Consider the following 22,685-nt stretch of genomic DNA (forward strand, 5'->3'; position numbering starts at 1 on the left):
CTTCGTCTGTTATATTGTCTGCAACCCATTGCTGTATTGCTGCTGGAACGACCCATACTGTGTCTGTAAATGGATGAACATACGGCAATGGTGGATTAAATGAAATCCGGTCATAATTTGATGACAATTGTCATAATTTAACCAGAAACATTTTGGGTCGCCATTTCGTACCACTGCTAGTGCTTTGTCCTTAGTGCCGGCTGCAAGTGCATCCCGATATATATTGTCTTTGTTATTCTGGTTAGCGCAACGGTTCCTCTCACGGAATTCGCCCCATTCCGTGTAATCCCCGTGTTTGGAGATGTATTCCAGCACATTCTGATGGTTGTATGCCCCCTGTACATTCGGATGGAAATGGAATTTTCTAAGAAATTGTTGTTTAACGTCATTAGGCCAATTCTTAAATCCCAAAGGATGAATAAGAATTCCCTATGATCTTCTTCCTATTTCTTATTCCTTTCTCTAACTTTATATTCTAGCTCTCGAGACGAAAGTTTCTCTCTAAACGTCTCCGTCCCTCCGCATCCAACTCTCTTTTGTTCTAGGAAATTTAGCTTAGGCCACTAATTGTTTCATTAGCATATTTGCCCAAGTTTAACTATAACCAATACTGCTTAGCCTCTAAGAAACAAAATTTACTGAGTAATTGTAGCGTAAAGATATTAGCTTAGGCATCATTAAGCTACAATTACTCACTAAATTCTGTTTCTTAGGCGCTAAATAATATTGGCTTAATTAGTTCGTAGAACAAAAGAGAGACGCACGACGACGGACGGATAATATTAGAGAGAAACTTTCATCTTGAGAGCTAAAAAAGAGAAAAGAATTATGAATGGGGTGAAAATCAAATGGAATTCAATTTCATCCTTTTGGATTTGAGAATTGAAAACTTAGTTGATTTAGAAAACCTAAAATGGGGTGATTAAGTTAAACTAATACCATTAAACTACAATTACATGATAAATTCCCTTTCTTAGAGGCTAAGCAAAATCAGTTTGAGGCCAATTATGCTAACGAAACAATCGATGGCCACAACTAATTCATTCCAACAACAAAAGAGAGAACGATGGAGAAGGACGGAAAAGGTTAGAGAGAAACTTTCTTCTTGTGAGCTAGAAGGGAAAAAGGAATAAGAAATAGGTAGAAAATCAAGCGGAATTCGAATTCAACCTTTTGGAGTTGAAAATTGAACACTAAGTTGATTGAGAAAACCTAAAATAAGGTGCCTAAGCTAATATCTTTACGCTACAATTACTCAGTAAATTTTGTTTCTTAGAGGCTAAGCAGTATTGGTTATATAGTTAAACTTGGGCAATTATGGTAATGAAACAATTAGTGGCCTAAGCTAAAGTTCCTAGAACAAAAGAGAGATGGATGGGGAGGGACGGAGACGTTTAGAGAGAAACATTCGTCTCGAGAGCTGGAATAGAAAGTTAGAGAAAAGAATAAGAAATAGGAAGAAAATTGTAGGGAATTCTAATTCATCCTTTTGGATTTAAGAATTGGCCTAATATCGTTAAACAACAATCACTCAAAAAATTCTATTTCTTAGAACCTAAGAAAGATTAGTTTGAGTTAAACTTGTCCAATTAGGCAAATGGAACAATCAATGGCCTAAGCACATTAGCTCCTAGAACCAGGGAGAGAAGGAGGACGGAAAAGTTAGAGACAAACTTTATTTTTGAGAGCTAGAAGAGAAAAAAGAATGGGGAATTGGAAGAACATCAATGGGAATTCAAATTCATCCTTTCGATTTGAGAATTGAACGCTTAGTTTATTTAGAAAACCAAAAATGAGGTGCTTAAGTTATTATCGTTAAGCTACAATTACTCACAAAATTCTGTTTCTTTGGCGCTAAATAATATTAACTTAATTCAAACTTGGCCAATTAAGCTATGAAACAATTAGTGACATAATCTAATTAGTTTGGAGAACAAAAGAGAGAAGCACGGCGACGGACGGATAATGTTGGAGAGAAACTTTCATCTTGAGAGCTAAAAAAGAGAAAAGAATTATGAATGGGGTGAAAATCAAATGGAATTCAATTTCATCCTTTTGGATTTGAGAATTGAAAACTTAGTGGATTTAGAAAACCTAAAATGGGGTGATTAAGTTAAACTAATACCATTAAGCTACAATTACACGGTAAATCCTCTTTCTTAGAGGCCAAGCATAATCATTTTGTGGCCAATTAAGCTAACGAAACAATCAATGGCCACAGCTAATTCATTCCAACAACAAAAGAGAGAACGATGGAGAAGGACAGAGAAGGTTAGAGAGAAACTTTCTTCTTGTGAGCTAGAAGAGAAAAAGGACTAAGAAATAGGTAGAAAATCAAGTGGAATTCGAATTCATCCATTTGGAGTTGAGAATTGAACACTAAGCTGATTTAGAAAACCTAAAATGAGGTGCCTAAGCTAATATCCTTACGCTACGATTACTCTGTAAATTTTGTTTCTTAGAGGCTAAGCGGTATTGGTTATAGTTAAACTTGGGCAATTATGCTAATGAAACAATTAGTGGCCTAAGCTAAAGTTCCTAAAACAAAAGAGAGATGGATGGGGAGGACGGAGGCATTTAGAGAGAAACTTTCGTCTCGAGAGCTAGAATAGAAAGTTAGAGAAAAGAATAAGAAATAGGAAGAAAATTGTAGGGAATTCTATTTCATCCTTTTGGATTTAAGAATTGGCCTAATATCGTTAAACAACAATTACTCAGAAAATTCTATTTCTTAGAACCTAAGAAAGATCAGTTTGAGTTAAACTTGTGCAATTAGGCCAATGAAACAATCAACTGCCTAAGCTCATTAGTTCCAAGAACCAGAGAGAGAAGGAGAAGGACGAAAAAGTTGGAGAGAAACTTTGTTTTTGAGAGCTAGAAGAGAAAAAAGAATGAGAAATAGGAAGAACATTAATGGGAATTCAAATTCATCCTTTCGATTTGAGAATTGAACACTTAGTTGATTTAGAAAACGTAAAATGAGGTGCTTAAGTTAATATCGTTAAAATACAATTACTCACAAAATTCTGTTTCTTAGGCGCTAAATAATATTAGCTTAATTCAAACTTGGCCACTTAAGCTAATGAAACAGTTAGTGACATAATCTAATTAGTTCGTAGAACAGAAGAGAGAAGCACAGCGGCGGGCGGATAACGTTAGAGAGAAACTTTCACCTTGAGAGCTAAAAAAGAGAAAAGAATTATTAATGGGGTGAAAATCAAATGGAATTCAATTTCATCCTTTTGGATTTGAGAATTGAAAACTTAGTTGATTTAGAAAACCTAAAATGGGGTGATTAAGTTAAACTAATACGATTAAGCTACAATTACACGGTAAATTCCCTTTCTTAGAGGCCAAGCAAAATCAGTTTGAGGCCAATTATGCTAACGAAACAATCGATGGCCACAACTAATTCATTCCAACAACAAAAGAGAGAATGATGGAGAAGGACGGGGAAGGTTAGAGAGAAACTTTCTTCTTGTGAGCTTGAAGGGAAAAAGGACTAAGAAATAGGTAGAAAATCAAGTGGAATTCGAATTCATCCTTTTGGAGTTGAGAATTGAACACTAAGTTGGTTTAGAAAACCTAAAATGAGGTGCCTAAGCTAATATCCTTACACTATGATTACTCAGTAAATTTTGTTTCTTAGAGGCTAAGCAGTATTGGTTATAGTTAAACTTGGGCAATTATGAGAGATGGATGCGGAGGGACGGAGACGTTTAGAGAGAAACTTTCGTCTCGAGAGCTAGAATAGAAAGTTAGAGAAAAGAATAAGAAATAGGAAGAAAATTGTAGGGAATTGTAATTCATCCTTTTGGATTTAAGAATTGGCCTAATATCGTTAAACAAAAATTACTCAGAAAATTCTATTTCTTAGAACCTAAGAAAGATTAGTTTGAGTTAAACTTGTCCAATTAGGCAAATGAAACAATCAATGGCCTAAGCTCATTAGTTCCTAGAACCAGAGAGAGAAGGTTGGAGAAGGACAGAAAAGTTAGAGAGAAACTTATTTTTTTGAGAGCTAGATGAGAAAAAAGAATGAGAAATAAATAGGAAGGACATCAATGGGAATTCAAATTCATCCTTTCGATTTGAGAATTGAACACTTAGTTGCTTTAGAAAACCTAAAATGAGGTGCTTAAGTTAATATCGTTAAAATACAATTACTCACTAAATTCTGTTTCTTAGGTGCTAAATAATATTAGCTTTTTTTTTTTTTTGGGGTGAATAAGACATAAATAAAAGACAAAGAATATACAAGATTACAAGGGGAATACCCCAGGCCCTAAATCAGCTATACAGCAAAACAGACACCATAAGCAAACTAAAACAATGTTCAGTATCCATATCTAAGAAAATAGGGAAAATGAACATTGTGAAACCAAAAGGGCATGACAGACCCACAAAACCACAAACCAGTAGCAACTAAGCCGACTACATACAACCTGAGACAACCGCAGTATATCATGTGCAATCCAGAAACTAAAGTAATGGCATGAGGCCGAGACATATCAACAAAAGACCTAGTACATCCCACTAGGGTAGGCTTAACAAAATATTGTGCAATGTAAGTTAAAAACAACATAAAGGAAGATAGTAATATAAAAGAAGACAACTTGTAGACAACAAGGCACATCCAGCAGCCATCGGCACTTGACAGCCACTTGTAACTCAAATACAGCAGACCAAATTCCCTATTATCAACCCAGCAGGTAGCAGCGCCTATCGGGTAAGCAGCAGCATACACTAGAGCATCGGACAGCATCTCCAGAAGCATCAACACCACAGCAAGGCAGTCCAAAGTTTGGTGAAGATGGCAGACATTCTCTAAACATAGTAGAATTTCCTGCCAGTAACAAGAAACAACAACCCAAATCACGAAAGCCCAATAAAATCCAATAAAAAGGATAATACACACATTTTGTAAACTCTCATCACTCGGCCCACAGTATAGGACCTCACAACACTCGAAAATTGCTTCCTTATCCTGCAAATAAAGAGATAATATATATATACTGGTTAGCAAATAAAACATATGTAGGCTATTTTCACTCAACCCTCAAATATTCCATTGATGCTACCAAAATGTCTAACAGATTTGAAGTTTATGACTCACATCACTCAACCCTCAATCCATAGAGCTGCATAGGACACAAACAGTTAGAAACCCCACATTATGAAGCTCACCAACTCTCAACTCTCATGTGAGAAACTCCCATCACTTAGCAGCCCTCCCAATACGAATAGTATGGGGCTTCAGAATGGAATCAGTCAAATTCCATTGCTTTAAGAACCATTCATCACCTGCAGATCTAGGTAAATTGTTTAATGACATTAGCCTGCCTCTAATCATTTGAACAATTGACTTGATAACACCTTCTTCAGGTTTCATTTCCTTATTAAAAATTCTGTTATTTCTTTCAATCCATACTTGATAAACAGTACACAGCAGAGCCAGTCTAGTAGTAATGGCTCTCAGAGATTTACCCAGACTCTCCCTAATAGCAACATGAACAATATTAGGCCAAAAAATGTCAGGCCACTTTACATTACACTTAACTTTAATAGCATCCCAAACCTTAAGAGAGAAAATGCAATTAAAGAAAAGGTGATAGTGGTTTTCAGTGTGATGATTGCAAAAGGAGCATTTGAAATTATCACTCAGACCAAAAGATTCTAACCTGTCCCCAGTGTTAAGCATTCCATGTAAGGTAATCCAGACAATGAAACTAACTCTAGGGATATTGAATGGACCCCATAGCAGTTTATACCAAGCCACCTTATCATGTTTATCTCTCCAGTGGTTCCAAGCAGATTGGATGGAGAATATACCATCTTGAGTAAGAGTCCAAATAGGAGTATCATTACTCGAAGATCTGGGTTTAAAAGAAGGGGGGGTCAACAATATAAGGTCTCTAATCTCCCAAGAGTTGGGAAAAGGCCAGTTCTAGGAATCCCCATTAACAATATTGCTCACTTTAGCCTCCCCAGAGAGCCTGGAATCATAGATAATCCTATTCCCAAATTTGTCCCAAATAGAGCCCACCGGATGCCAATTATCATGCCACAAAAAGGTAGCATTACCATTCCCAATTTTGTGAACGATGAGAGGAAATATAGACTTTCTAAGAGAAAGAATCTTCCTCCAGACCCAAGAAGGGTCACTAGGAACAGGGACTTTCCAAAAACTTTTGCCTTTGAGTAAGTAAGATTTAACCCATTGGCACCACATCGACTTCTCACCCCCCGAGAAAAGGAACCAAATATGTTTGGCAATAGCAGCTCTATTCCAAACCTCCAGAGATTTAAAACCGAGACCACCTTCAGACTTGGGAGCACAAACCTTATCCCAAGCAATTTTCGCACTATGCTTTTTCAGATCAACCCCGGACCAAAGAAAGGCTCTAAGTAAATTTTCAATTTCTCTAACAACCTTCTTAGGGAGGATGAGCAACGAGGACCAATAGCCTTGCATGGAGAACAGGATGGTTTGAATAAGCTGAGCTCTACCAGCATAAGAAAGGGCCTTATTGGTCCAACTCTTAATACGGTTAGTGATCCTATCAATAAGCTGCTGGCAATCTAATGCTCTCAACTTAGTGGTGATTAAGGGAACACCCAAGTACTTGACAGGGAGGGTACCTTCCTTGAAATTTGCAATCTTAAGAATTTCCTCCCTAAGACTAGAGTCACACCCGCAGAAAAATATATTACTCTTGGCAGCACTAGGAGTAAGACCCGAAAGACTCTTGAACTCCTCAAGCCCATGCATAATCATTTGAACAGTAGATGCATCCCCTTTGCTGAATATCATTAAATCATCAGCAAAACACAAATTAGCAATCTTAGTCTTCTCACATTTCCAATGGAATTTAAAAAGATGATGCTTGGATTTCTCAGCAAGGATTCTAGCCAGGATTTCCATAGCCAAGACAACCAAATAAGGAGACATTGGGTCTCCCTGCCTAAGGCCTCTTGCGCCCTTGAAATAATATTAGCTTAATTCAAACTTGGCCACTTAAGCTAATGAAACAATTAGTGACATAATCTAATTAGTTAGTAGAACAAAAGAGACAAGCACGGCGACGGAGGGATAACGTTAGAGAGAAACTTTCATCTTGAGAGCTAAAAAAGAGAAAAGAATTGTGAGTGGGGTGAAAATCAAATGGAATTCAATTTCATCCTTTTGAATTTGAGAATTGAAAACTTAGTTGATTTAGAAAACCTAAAATGGGGTGATTAAGTTAAACTAATACCATTAAGCTACAATTACACAGTAAATCCCATTTCTTAGAGGCCAAGCAAAATCAGTTTGAGGCCAATTAAGCTAACGAAACATTCGATGGCCACAGCTAATTCGTTCCAACAACAAAAGAGGGAACGATGGAGAAGGACGGAGAAGAATAGAGAGAAACTTTCTTCTTGTGAGCTAGAAGGGAAAAAGGAATAAGAAATGGGTAGAAAATCAAGTGGAATTCGAATTCATCCTTTTGGAGTTGAGAATTGAACACTAAGTTGATTGAGAAAACCTAAAATGGGCTACCTAAGCTAATATCCTTACGCTCCGATTACTCAGTAAATTTTATTTCTTAGAGCCTAAGCAGTATTGGTTATAGTTAAACTTGGGCAATTATGCTAATGAAACAATTAGTGGCCTAAGCTAAAGTTCCTAGAACAAAAGAGAGTTGGATGCGGAGGGACGGAGACGTTTAGAGAGAAACTTTCGTCTTGAGAGCTAGAATAGAAAGTTAGAGAAAAGAATAAGAAATAGGAAGAAGATCATAGGGAATTCTAATTCATCCTTTTGTATTTAAGAATTGGCCTAATATCGTTAAACGACAATTACTTTGAAAATTCTATTTCTTAGGACCTAAGCAAGATTAGTTTGAGTTAAACTTTGGCAATTAAGCTAATGAAACAATCAATGGCGTAAGCTAATTAGTTCCTAGAACCAGAGAGAGAAGGTTGGAGAAGGACGAAGAAGGTTAGAGAGAAACTTTCTTTCTGAGAGCTAGAAGAGAAAAAATTGAGAAATAGGAAGAACATCAATGGGAATTCAAATTCATCCTTTTGATTTGAGAATTGAACACTTAGTTGATTTAGAAAACCTAAAATGAGGTGCTTAAGTTAATATCGTTTAGCTACAATTACTCACTAAATTCTATTTCTTAGTGGCTAAATAATATTAGTTGAATTCAAACTTGGCCAATTAAGCTAATGAAACAATTAGTGACCTAAGCTAATTAGTTCGTAGCACAAAAGAGAGAAGGATGGTGACGAACGGAGAAGGGCAGAGAGAAACTTTCATCTTGAGAGCTAGAAAAGAAAAAAGAATTATAAACAGGGTGAAAATCAAATGGAATTCAATTTCATCCTTTTAGGTTTGAGAATTGAAAACTTAGTCGATTTAGAAAACCTAAAATGGGGTGATTACGTTAAACTAATACCATTAAGCTACAGTTACTCAGTAAATTCTCTTTCTTAGAGGCTTAAGCAACATCAATTTGAGCTAAACTTGGCCAATTGAGTGAATGAAACAATCGATGGCCATAGCTAATTCGTTCGAACAACAAAAGAGAGAATGATGGAGAAGGACGGGGAAGGTTAGGGAGAAACTTTCTTCTTGTGAGCTAGAAGTGAAAAAGAAATAAGAAATAGGTAGATAGTCAAGTGGAATTCGAATTCATCATTTTGGAGTTGAGAATTGAACACTAAGCTGATTTAGAAAACCTAAAATGAGGTGCCTAAGCTAATATCCTTACGCTACGATTACTCAGTAAATTTTGTTTCTTAGAGGCTAAGCAGAATTGGTTATAGTTAAACTTGGGCAATTATGCTAATGAAACAATTAGTGGCCTAAGCTAAAGTTCCTAGAACAAAAGAGAGATGGATGGGGAGGGACGGAGACGTTTAGAGAGAAACTTTTGTCTCGAGAGCTAGAATAGAAAGTTAGAGAAAAGAATAAGAAATAGGAAGAAAATTGTGGGGAATTGTAATTCATCCTTTTGGATTTAAGAATTGGCCTAATATCGTTAAACAACAATTACTCAGAAAATTCTATTTCTTAGAACCTAAGAAAGATTAGTTTGAGTTAAACTTGTCCAAGCTCATTAGTTCCTAGAACCAGAGAGAGAAGGAGAAGGACGGAAAAGTTAGAGAGAAACTTTGTTTTTGAGAGCTAGAAGAGAAAAAAGAATGAGAAATGGGAAGAACATCAATGGGATTTCAAATTTATCCTTTCGATTTGAGAATTGAACGCTTAGTTGATTTAGAAAACCTAAAATGAGGTGCTTAAGTTAATATCGTAAAGCTACAATTACTCACTAAATTCTGTTTCTTAGGCGCTAAATAATATTAGCTTAATTCAAACTTGGCCAATTAAGCTAATGAAACAATTAGTGACATAATCTAATTAGTTCGTAGAACAAAAGAGAAAAGCACGGCGACGGGCGGAAAACGTTAGAGAGAAACTTTCATCTTGAGAGTTGGGGTGGTATCCTTGCCAAGTGTAAGTCTAACTGGCCTTCTTTGCCTTGGTTGGAAACTGTTGATTTTGCTGTTAGATCCACCAGTGGTACCTCCTTGAAAATGGTGATTCTTAAGCTATCATTTCTTTGCACTGTCTACCACATTTGGATGGAGAGGAATAGTAGGATCTTCAATAAGGCCCAAAAGCCTGAAGAGGTTGTTACTAACTCTATTATCCAAATGGTTAGGGGTAGGCTTCTTTCTATGGAAAATGTTAAAATTTCTGCAGGTGATAATTGGCTTTTGGAGGAATGGAGTCTTCCTCTCAAAATCTTGCAGCAGCACCATACTATTGCAGCTGGCCGGAGAATGAGTGATGTGAGGTTACATACATTGAGGGTTGAGTGATGGTGAGCAACTATTGTGGGGTTTACTAACTGGGTGCTCTTTTGCAGGTTATCATGAATCCTAAATCTTCTCCTACATTGATGTGTCCGTATGGAGGGTTGAGTGTTGTGAGCTACCTAAATATTTCCAGACATTGTGGGTTGAGTGATGAGACACAGCACACATGTTTTATGCTAACTTTTATTATATCTTATTTATGGTTTGTGCAGGTTCTTGGAGCTTTCAAGTATAATGTCCTTCTGATTCTTTCGAGGTATCATGTGAGTTGTGGGCCTAGTGTTGTGAGATCATATATGGAGTGGAGAGACATACTGTGTTGTGGGTCGAGTGAGGAGAGCTCCTATATTGTGTGTCTGTTATTTCTTCTCCTTTATGATTTACGACAGGTTCACTTGTTGGTGAGGAGGTGTGGTGTTGCTTACAGTGCAGTTACAGGGAATTGCTGTTGGTATCCTTGTTTTTTGGCGTGGAAGGGTGATGAATACATGCTGCACAGATTCGGGTGGCAGTATGTAGGGTGTGTCTGTACCATGGTGATGGCTGCTGCTAGCGCCTTGCTGTGCTACAGGAGGGAGAAAATCAGTTGTTTTTCATTGTATTTTTTACATAATTTTGTAGTGTGTTTAGCTTATTCCTACGGGCTGTGTAGGAGTACCTTTGTGCTTCTTTGTGTTCCTAATAGCTTTCCTAGTAACCATGTTTCGGGTTGCACACATTTTAACAGTTTAGTTTTGTTTTGGTTTCTTATTCCTATCCCTATGGGATGTGTAGGGAATGTTGTTTTGTCTTGGCTCGTGCCCTTGTGGATACAGTGTCCAGGTTCTCTTGCTTGGTGCTACAGTGGCAGGAGGTTCTTTTCAAGACCATAGCCTCCTGGATCTATGCTTCAGTTTGTTTCTCTCTTCGCCTAGGTTGCTATAATTGTTTATATTTCTTGTTCACTCTTCCTATTGCTAGATTATAGGAATGGTGAACAGGTTGTTGGCTTTTGTTCTGTTTTCTGTATAGCTGTGTTAGGTCCTGGGGTATGCCCCTTGTAGTTGTGTAAATTTTCTTGTTTTATTTTATCTCTTATTCACCCAAAAAAAGAAAAAAGAATTATGAATGGGTGAAAATCAAATGGAATTCAATTCATCCTTTTGGATTTGAGAATTGAAAACTTAGTTGATTTAGAAAACCTAAAATGGGTTGTTTAAGTTAAACTAATACCATTAAGCTACAATTACACGGTGAATCCTCTTTCTTAGAGGCCAAGCAAAATCAGTTTGAGGCAATTAAGTTAACGAAACAATCGATGGCCACAACTAATTCGTTTCAACAAAAAAAGAGAGAACGATGGAGAAGGACGGAGAAGGTCAGAGAGAAACTTTCTTCTTGCGAGCTAGAAGAGAAAAAGGAATAAGAAATAGGTAGAAAATCAAGTGGAATTCGAATTCATCCTTTTGGAGTTGAGAATTGAACACTAAGCTGATTTAGAAAACCTAAAATGAGGTGCCTAAGCAAATATCCTTGCGTTACGATTACTCAGTAAATTTTGTTTCGTAGAGGCTAAGCAGTATTGGTTATAGTTAAACTTGGGCAATTATGCTAATGAAACAATTAGTGGCGTAAGCTAAAGTTGGAACAAAAGAGAGATGAATGGGGAGGGACGGAGACGTTTAGAGCGAAACTTTCGTCTAGAGAGCTAGAATAGAAAGTTAGAGAAAAGAATAAGAAATAGGAAGAAAATTGTAGGGAATTCTAATTCATCCTTTTGGATTTAAGAATTGGCCAAATATCGTTAAACAACAATTATTCAGAATTTTATTCACCTAAAAAACAATTACTCAGAAAATTCTATTTCTTAGAACCTAAGAAAGAATAGTTTGAGTTAAACTTGTCCAATTAGGCAAATGAAACAATCAATGGCCTAAGCTCATTAGTTCTTAGAACCAGAGAGAGAAGGAGAAGGACGGAAAAGTTAAAGAGAAACTTTGTTTTTGAGAGCTAGAAGAGAAAAATGAAAGAGAAATAGGAAGAACAACAATTGGAATTCAAATTCATCATTTCGATTTGAGAATTGAACACTTAGTTGATTTAGAAAACGTAAAATGAGGTGCTTAAGTCAATATCGTTAAAATATAATTACTCACAAAATTCTGTTTCTTAGGCGCTAAATAATATTAGCTTAATTCAAACTTGGCCACTTAAGCTAATGAAACAGTTAGTGACATAATCTAATTAGTTCGTAGAACAAAAGAGAGAAGCACAGCGACGGGCGGATAACGTTAGAGAGAAACTTTCATCTTGAGATCTAAAAAAGAGAAAAGAATTATGAATGGGGTTAAAATCAAATGGAATTCAATTTCATCCTTTTGGATTTGAGAATTGAAAACTTAGTTGATTTAGAAAACCTAAAATGGGGTGATTAAGTTAAACTAATACCATTAAGCTACAATTACAAGGTAAATCCCCTTTCTTAGAGGCCAAGCAAAATCAGTTTGTGGCCAATTAAGCTAACGAAACAATCGATGGCCACAGCTAATTCGTTCCAACAACAAAAGAGAGAACGATGGAGAAGGACGGAAAAGGTTAGAGAGAAACTTTCTTCTGGTGAGCTAGAAGGGAAAAAGGAAAAAGAAATTGGTAGAAAATCAAGTGGAATTCGAATTCATCCTTTTGGAGTTGTGAATTGAGCACTAAGTTGATTGAGAAAACCTAAAATGAGCTGCCTAAGCTAATATCTTTACGCTACGATTGCTCAGTAAATTTTGTTTCTTAGAGGCTAAGCAGTATTGGTTATAGTTAAACTTGGGCAATTATGCTATTGAAATAATTAGTGGCCAAAGCTAAAGTTCCTAGAACAAAAGAGAGTTGGATGCGGAGGGACGGAGACGTTTAGAGAGAAACTTTCGTCTCGAGAGCTAGAATAGAAAGTTAGAGAAAAGAATAAGAAATAGGAAGAAGCTTATAGGAATTCTAATTCATCCTTTTGTATTTAAGAATTGGCCTAATATCGTTAAACAACAATTACTTTGAAAATTCTATTTCTTAGGACCTAAGCAAGACTAGTTTGAGTTAAACTTTGGCAATTAAGCTAATGAAACAATCAATGGCGTAAGCTAATTAGTTCCTAGAACCCGAGAGAGAAGGTTGGAGAAGGACGAAGAAGTTTAGAGAGAAACTTTCTTTCTGAGAGCTAGAAGAGAAAAAATTGAGAAATAGGAAGAACATCAATGGGAATTCAAATTCATCCTTTTGATTTGAGAATTGAACACTTAGTTGATTTAGAAAACCTAAAATGAGGTGCTTAAGTTGATATCGTTAAGCTACAATTACTCACTAAATTCTATTTCTTAGTGGCTAAATAATATTAGTTGAATTCAAACTTGGCCAATTAAGCTAATGAAACAATTAGTGACCTAAGCTAATTAGTTTGTACCACAAAAGAGAGAAGGATGGTGACGAACGGAGAAGGGTAGAGAGAAACTTTCATCTTAAGAGCTAGAAAAGAAAAAAGAATTATAAACAGGGTGAAAATCAAATGGAATTCAATTTCATCCTTTTAGGTTTGAGAATTGAAAACTTAGTCGATTTAGAAAACCTAAAATGGGGTGATTAAGTTAAACTAATACCATTAAGTTACAGTTACTCGGTAAATTCTTTTTCTTAGAGGCTTAAGCAAAATCAATTTGAGCTAAACTTGGCCAATTAAGCGAATGAAACAATCGATGGCCATAGCTAATTCGTTCGAACAACAAAAGAGAGAATGATGGAGAAGGACGGGGAAGGTTAGGGAGAAACTTTCTTCTTGTGAGCTAGAAAAGAAAAACAAATAAGAAATAGGTAGAAAGTCAAGTGGAATTCGAATTCATCCTTTTGGAGTTGAGAATTGAACACTCAGCTGATTTAGAAAACCTAAAATGAGGTCCTAAGCTAATATCCTTACGCTATGATTACTCGGTAAATTTTGTTTCTTAGAGGCTAAGCAATATTGGTTATAGTTAAACTTGGGCAATTATGATAATGAAACAATAAGTGGCCTAAGCTAAAGTTCCTAAAACAAAAGAGAGATGGATGGGGAGGGACGGAGACGTTTAGAGAGAAACTTTCGTCTCAAGAGCTAGAATAGAAAGTTAGAGAAAAGAATAAGAAATAGGAAGAAAATTGTAGGGAATTGTAATTCATCCTTTTGGATTTAAGAATTGGCCTAATATCGTTAAACAACAATTACTCAGAAAATTCTATTTCTTAGAACCTAAGAAAGATTAGTTTGAGTTAAACTTATCCAATTAGGCAAATGAAACAATCAATGGCCTAAGCTCATTAGTTCCTAGAACCAGAGAGAGAAGGAGAAGGACGGAAAAGTTAGAGAGAAACTTTGTTTTTGAGAGCTAGAAGAGAAAAAAGAATGAGAAATAGGAAGAACATCAATGGGATTTCAAATTCATCCTTTCGATTTGAGAATTGAACGCTTAGTTGATTTAGAAAACCTAAAATGAGGTGCTTAAGTTAATATCGTTAAGCTACAATTACTCACAAAATTCTATTTCTTAAGCGCTAAATAATATTAGCTTAATTCAAACTTGGCCAAGCTAATGAAACAATTAGTGACATAATCTAATTAGTTCGTAGAACAAAATAGACAAGCACGGCGACGGGCGGAAAACGTTAGAGGGAAACTTTCATCTTGAGAACTAAAGAAGAGAAAATAATTATGAATGGGGTGAAAATCAAATGGAATTCAATTCATCCTTTTGGATTTGAGAATTGAAAACTTAGTTGATTTAGAAGACCTAAAATGGGGTGATTAAGTTAAACTAATACCATTAAGTTACAATTACACGGTAAATCCTCTTTCTTAGAGGCCAAGCAAAATCTTTTTGAGGCAAATTAAGTTAACGAAACAATCGATGGCCACAGCTCGTTCCAACAACAAAAGAGAGAACGATGGAGAAGGACGGAGAAGGTTAGAGAGAAACTTTCTTCTTGTGAGCTAGAAGAGAAAAATGAATAAGAAATAGGTAGAAAATCAAGTGGAATTCGAATTCATCCTTTTGGAGTTGAGAATTGAACACTAAGCTGATTTAGAAAACCTAAAATGAGGTGCCTAAGCTAATATCCTTACGCTACGATTACTCAGTAAATTTTGTTTCTTAGAGCCTAAGCAGTATTGGTTATAGTTAAACTTGGGCAATTATGCTAATGAAACAATTAGTGGCCTAAGCTAAAGTTCCTAGAACCAAAGAGAGATGGATGGGGGGGGGGGGGGACGGAGACGTTTAGAGAGAAACTTTCGTCTCGAGAGCTAGAATAAAAAGTTAGAGAAAAGATTAAGAAATAGGAAGAAGATCATAGGGAATTCTAATTCATCCTTTTGGATTTAAGAATTGGCCTAATATCATTAAACAACAATTACTTTGAAAATTCTATTTCCTAGGACCTAAGCAAGATTAGTTTGAGTTAAACTTTGGCAGTTAAGCTAATGAAACAATCAATGGCCTAAGCTAATTAGTTCCTAGAACCAGAGAGAGAAGGTTGGAGAAGGACGGAGAAGGTTAGAGAGAAACTTTCTATCTGAGAGCCAGAAGAGAAAAAATTGAGAAATAGGAAGAACATCAATGGGAATTGAAATTCATCCTTTTTATTTGAGAATTGAACACTTAGTTGATTTAGAAAACCTAAATTGAGGTGCTTAAGTTAATATCGTTAAGCTACAATTACTCACTAAATTCTATTTCTTAGTGGCTAAATAACATTATTTGAATTCAAACTTGGCCAATTAAGCTAATGAAACAATTAATGACCTAAGCTAATTAGTTCGTAGCACACAAAAGAGAGAAGGATGGTGACGAACGGAGAAGGGCAGAGAGAAACTTTCATCTTGAGCGCTAGAAAAGAAAAAAGAATTATAAACAGGGTGAAAATCAAATGGAATTCAATTTCATCCTTTTAGGTTTGAGAATTGAAAACTTAGTCGATTTAGAAAACCTAAAATGGGGTGATTAAGTTAAACAAATACCATTAAGCTACAGTTACTCGGTAAATTCTCTTTCTTTGAGGCTTAAGCAAAATCAATTTGAGCTAAACTTGGCCAATTAAGCGAATGAAACAATCGATGGCCATAGCTAATTGGTTCGAACAACAAAAGAGAGAATGATGGAGAAGGACGGGGAAGGTTAGAGAGAAACTTTCTTCTTGTGAGCTAGAAGAGAAAAAGGAATAAGAAATAGGTGGAAAATCAAGTGGAATTCGAATTCAACCTTTTGGAGTTGAGAATTGAACACTAAGCTGATTTAGAAAACCTAAAATGAGGTGCCTAAGCTAATATCCTTACGCTACGATTACTCAGTAAATTTTGTTTCTTAGAGGCTAAGTAGTATTGGTTATAGTTAAACTTGGGCAATTATGCTAATGAAACAATTAGTGGCCTAAGCTAAAGTTCCTAGAACAAAAGAGAGATGGATGCGGAGGAGAAACTTTCGTCTCGAGAGCTAGAATAGAAAGTTAGAGAAAAGAATAAGAAATAGGAAGAAAATTGTGGGGAATTGTAATTCATCCTTTTGGATTTAAGAATTGGCCTAATATCGTTAAACAAAAATTACTCAGAAAATTCTATTTCTTAAAACCTAAGAAAGATTAGTTTGAGTTAAACTTGTCCAATTAGGCAAACGAAACAATCAATGGCCTAAGCTCATTTGTTCCTAGAACCAGAGAGAGAAGGAGAAGGGCAGAAAAGTTAGAGAGAAACTTTGTTTTTGAGAGCTAGAAAAGAAAAAAGAATGAGAAATAGGAAGAACATCAATGGGAATTCAAATTCATCCTTTCGATTTGAGAATTGAACGCTTAGTTGATTTAGAAAACCTAAAATATAGCGACCCCGGTCTTTTCCCATTTGATTATTGTATCCAGACTTGGGTTCCGTTTATTCTGTCATTGTATATTTGTTGTAGTCGTCCTTTATTTTCTCTTTTGGAGTTATAGGATGTGTTGGGCAGGTTTGTTTCAGGTTGGTTGGGTTCGTAAACCAAGTGTTGCTGTCCAGTTTTTGGGTTGGTCGCTCGAGCCAGGATTTGGTCGCTCGAGCGAGGGTTGTTTTTGTGTCTTCTGGCTCGATCCAGATTTTCTTCGCTCGAGCGAGCGACTGCATCTGGTATAGACCTGAGGGCAGTGCTTATTCGCTCGAGCGAGATTTTCTTCGCTCGAGCGAGTGAGGTGTATGTTTTTGAGTTTCTTGCTCGAGCGAGAATTTTGTCGCTCGAGCGTGCTCCAGGGTTGCAGACCTGAAGCATTGCATTCTTGGCTCGAGCGAGTTTTTCTTTGCTCGAGCGAGGTTTTCTTGTGTCTGGTCGCTCGAGCTACCATGTCTTCGCTCGAGCGAGCCTGTCCAGTTTATATAAGCAGCAGCGGGTTTTGATCAGTCTTTTTCATCTTCTTTTTTATTCCAAACCCTAGGTCCGACTTTTCTCTCTCCCTACTCACCTTCTCTCTTAGGTTTGATCTACTTAGAGTGTATTACTACCCTAGATCCTTTATTAAAAAGATAGTGTGAGTCGAGGGCTCCGTTTTAATCTGAACTTTTCGCGATTTGGAGCACTTTGGATTTTGGGTGGTCATCTCCATCTTCTCTATTTAAGTTGTTTTCTTCGAGGTAGGGATTTCCTACTCCATTTTATAAGTTTTGTTCTAAGTTTTGGTATATTGATATGTTGGGGTTACTTTGATAATTTTGGGAAAAACCCTAGTTGTATTAATTAATTAATTTGTATAATTAATTTAAGGGAAATGGGGAATTTGGTTAAATACATGAAATTGAGGAATTCATTGATTAAATGGTGTAGTTGGATAATTTAAATCACTCGCCTATTGAATTGTTGATATATTTATTTCCAAGTCTAGAAATAACTGTTTTGGGCTATCGGTGGAGGATAATCATGATTGTTGTAGACATTGCATGTGGATTAGGGATAACTGAAACTAATCACATTGGTTGAGTCATTAATTTTGACTGTTGAATTAATACAGACATTATGTGTATTGATTGTGTGGTGTATATGTTATGTGTTTACATACTTTGTTTTGTGTGGGAGGAGATAGGGGATGTACTCCACGGTTTAGGGGAAGATAGGGGATGGACCTCTAAACCGGATTTTGTTTGGGAGGAGATAGGGGATGGACTCCATTAGCATCACTTTTATGTGTGCTTATTTATATTGAAGTGTTTTTATTGATACAGCACTAAAATGTGTATCAAACTGGAAGTATGAAGTGTTTTGATTTGAGCCTGAGTCTCATATGTTTGTTGACATTGGAAGAATGTGAATTTGATATATATAGTTCACTGTTGTAAGTTGGCCAGGTTCTGAGCCATATTGATAATGTTGGAAAGTAAAACGTGTCTTAGACATTAATGTCATGAAACTGTATAATGATGTAATTGATTATCTTGGTTAACCATCTATTGAATGCTATTGCTTTATTCAATGCTTATATTTGGTTTAGTATATTTCTACTGGGCTGTGGCTCACCCTATATGGGAACATTATTTTCAGGTTCAGGTGATAAGCTACCCTCCAAGGACTTAACTTGGAAGGACTTGGATTTTGAAGACCATTTTCAGTGTTTGCTTTTATTTGTTAGTACATGTAAACATTCAAGCCTAGGGCTTTATTTGTATTTGAGTTAGAACTCATATTTTTGTGTCCAAGTGTTGGCTTGGAAAGATGTAAGCCCATAGGGCATTTAATTTGATATTACATGTAATGTTTTCATTTAGTAATACTCTGATGAATGAGATAATGAATTGTTTTCTGTTAATATTGCATGCCAATGATATATATATAATGGGTTTATTTTGAGGACTAACATAAAATGAGGTGCTTAACTTAATATCGTTAAGTTACAATTACTCACTAAATTTTATTTCCTAGGCGCTAAATAATATTGGCTTAATTCAAAACTTGGCCAATTAAGCTAATGAAACAATTAGTGACATAATCTAATAAGTTCGGAGAACAAAAGAGAGAAGCACGGCGATGGGCGGATAACGTTAGAGAGAAACTTTCATCTTGAAAGCTAAAAAAGAGAAAAGAATTATGAATGGGGTGAAAATTAAATGGAATTCAATTCATCCTTTTGGATTTGAGAATTGAAAACTTAGTTGATTTAGAAAACCTAAAATGGGGTGATTAAGTTAAACTAATACCACTAAGCTACAATTACACGGTAAATCCCCTTTCTTAGAGGCCAAGAAAAATCAGTTTGAGGCCAATTAAGTTAACGAAACAATCGATGGCCACAGCTAATTCGTTCCAACAACAAAAGAAAGAACGATGGAGAAGGACGGAGAAGGTTAGAGAGAAACTTTCTTCTTGTATGCTAGAAGAGAAAAAAGGAATAAGAAATAGGTAGAAAATCAAGTGGAAATCGAATTCATCCTTTTGGAGTTGAGAATTGAACACTAAGCTGATTTAGAAAACCTAAAATGAGGAGCCTAAGCTAATATCCTTACGGTACTATTACTCAGTAAATTTTTTTCTTAGAGGCCAAGCAGTATTCGTTATAGTTAAACTTGGGCAATTATGCTAATGAAACAATTATTGGCCTAAGTTAAAGTTCCTAGAGAGAAACTTTCGTTAGGGATAAGAAAGTTAGGGATAAGAATAAGAAAAAGGAAGAAAATTGTAGGGAATTCTAATTCATCCTTTTGGATTTAAGAATTGGCCTAATATCGTTAAACAACAATTACTCAGAAAATTCTATTTCTTAGAACCTAAGAAAGATTAGATTGAGTTAAACTTGTCCAATTAGGCAAACGAAACAATTAATGACCTAAGCCCATTAGTTCCTAGAACCAGAGAGAGAAGGAGAAGGACAGAAAAGAGAAACTTTGTTTTTGAGAGCTAGAAGAGAAAAAAGAATGAGAAATAGGAAGAACATCAATGGGAATTCGAAATCATCCTTTCGATTTGAGAATTGAACACTTAGATGATTTAGAAAACATAAAATGAGGTGCTTAAGTTTATTACATGAAGCTACAATTTACTCACGAAATTCTGTTTCTTAGGCGCTAAATAATATTAGCTTAATTCAAACTTGGCCAATTAAGCTAATGAAATAATTAGTGACCTAATCTAATTAGTTCGTAGAACAAAAGTGACAAGCATGGCGACGGACGGATAACGTTAGAGAGAAACTTTCATCTTGAGAGCTAAAAAAGAAAAAAGAATTATGAATGTGGTGAAAATCAAATGGAATTCAATTTCATCCTTTTGGATTTGAGAATTGAAAACTTAGTTGATTTAGAAAACCTAAAATGGGTTGATTAAGTTAAACTAATACCATTAAGCTACAATTACACGGCAAATCCTTTTTCTTAGAGGCCAAGCAAAATCTGTTTGAGGCCAATTAAGCTAACGAAACAATCGATGCCTACAGCTAATTCGTTCCAACAACAAAAGAGAGAACGATGGAGGAGGACAGAGAAGGTTAGAGAGAAACTTTCTTCTTGTGAGCAAGAAGAGAAAAAGGAATAAGAAATAGGTAGAAAATCAAGTGGAATTCGAATTCATCCTTTTGGAGTTGAGAATTGAACACTAAGCTGATTTAGAAAACCTAAAATGAGGTGCCTATGCTAATATCCTTACGCTACGATTACTCAGTAAATTTTGTTTCTTAGAGGCTAAGTAGTATTGGTTATAGTTAGACTTGGGCAATTGTGCTAATGAAACAATTAGTGGCCTAAGCTAAAGTTCCAAGAACAAAAGAGAGTTGGATGCGTAGGGACGGAGACGTTTCGAGAGAAACTTTCGTCTCGAGAGCGAGAATAGAAAAGTTAGAGAAAAGAATAAGAAATAGGAAGAAGATCATAGAGAATTGTAATTCATCCTTTTGGATTTAAGAATTGGCCTAATATCGTTAAACAACAATTACTTAGAAAATTCTATTTCTTAGGACCTAAGCAAGATTAGTTTGAGTTAAACTTTGGCAATTAAGCTAATGAAACAATCAATGGCCTAAACTAATTAGTTCCTAGAACCAGAGAGAGAAGGTTGGAGAAGGACGAAGAAGGTTATAGAGAAACTTTCTTTCTAAGAGCTAGAAGAGAAAAAAGAATGAGAAATAGGAAGAACACCATTGGGAATTCAAATTCATCCTTTCGATTTGAGAATTGAGCACTTAGTTGATTTAGAAAACCAAAAATGAGGTGCTTAAGTTAATATCGTTAAGCTACAATTACTCACTAAATTCTGTTTCTTAGGCGCTAAATAATATTAGCTTAATTCAAACTTGGCCAATTAAGCTAATGAAACAATTAGTGACATAATCTAATTAGTTCGCAGAACAAAAGATACAAGCACGGCGACGGACGGATAACTTTAGAGAGAAATTTTCATCTTGAGAGCTAAAAAAGGGAAAAGAATTATGAATGGGGTGAAAATCAAATGGAATTCAATTTCATCCATTTGGATTTGAAAATTGAAAACTTAGTTGATTTAGAAAACCTAAAATGGAGTGATTAAGTTAAACTAATACCATTAAGCTACAATTACACGGTAAATCCTCTTTCTTAGAGGCGAAGCAAAATCAGTTTGAGGCCAATTAAGCTAACGAAACAATCGATGGCCACAGCTAATTCGTTCCAACAACAAAAGAGAGAACGATGGAGAAGGACGGAGAAGGGTAGGGTGACACTTTCTTCTTGTGAGCTAGAAGAGAAAAAGGAATAAGAAATAGGTAGAAAATCAAGTGGAATTCGAATTCATCCTTTTGGAGTTGAGAATTGAACACTAAGCTGATTTAGAAAACCTAAAATGAGGTGCCTAAGCTAATATCCTTACGCTATGATTACTCAGTAAAATTTCTTTCTTAGAGGCTAAGCAGTATTGGTTATAGTTAAACTTGGGCAATTATGCTAATGAAACAATTAGTGGCCTAAGTTAAAGTTCCTAGAACAGATGGGAGATGGATGGGGAGGGACTGAGACATTTAGAGAGAAACTTTAGTCTTGAGAGCTAGAATAGAAAGTTGGGGAAAAGAATAAGAAATAGGAAAAAAATTGTAGGGAATTCTAATTAATCCTTTTGGATTTAAGAATTGGCCTAATATTGTGAAACAACAATTACTCAGAAAATGCTATTTCTGAAAACCTAAGAAAGATTAGTTTGAGTTAAACTTGTCCAATTAGGCAAATGAAACAATTAATGGGGCCCATTAGTTCCTGGAACCAGAGAGAAAAGGAGAAGGACGGAAAAGTTAGAGAGAAACTTTGTTTTTGAGAGCTAGAAGAGAAAAAAGAATGAGAAATAGGAAGAACATCAATGGGAATTCGAATTCACCCTTTCGATTTGAGAATTGAACACTTTGTTGATTTAGAAAATCTAAAATGAGGTGTGTGTGTTGAACACTTTGTTGCTACGGGCTTGAGGGTTGTTATTTTGTCAGTGGGTGTGTTTTGTTTCTTTACTTTGTGATGTTTTGTATTTCTTTGCCCATATATCCACCTCAAGTTCCCTTATATCTTTCTGATGGTAGGGGTTACTTGAGGACAAAAAGGATATATGGGCAACGTTGGGTTATTGTGTTTCAGTTTCTTGTTTACCCCCTTTCTTAGGGGGTGTAGTGGTAGTTTTGTTGGTTATATATGTTTTTATTTGTTGTTTGGGCGTGCCTGGGGTATACCCCTTGTAAACTTGTAAATTTCATTGTTTTTATTTTATGACTTACTTACCCAAAAAAAAAAATGAGGTGCTTAAGTTAATATCATTAAGCAACAATTACTCACCAAATTTTGTTTTTTAGGCACTAAATAATATTAGCTTAATTCAAAC

Source organism: Camellia sinensis, chromosome 4, assembly GCF_055761805.1.
Source record: "Camellia sinensis isolate YWXY chromosome 4, ASM5576180v1, whole genome shotgun sequence".
NCBI lineage: Eukaryota > Viridiplantae > Streptophyta > Magnoliopsida > Ericales > Theaceae > Camellia > Camellia sinensis.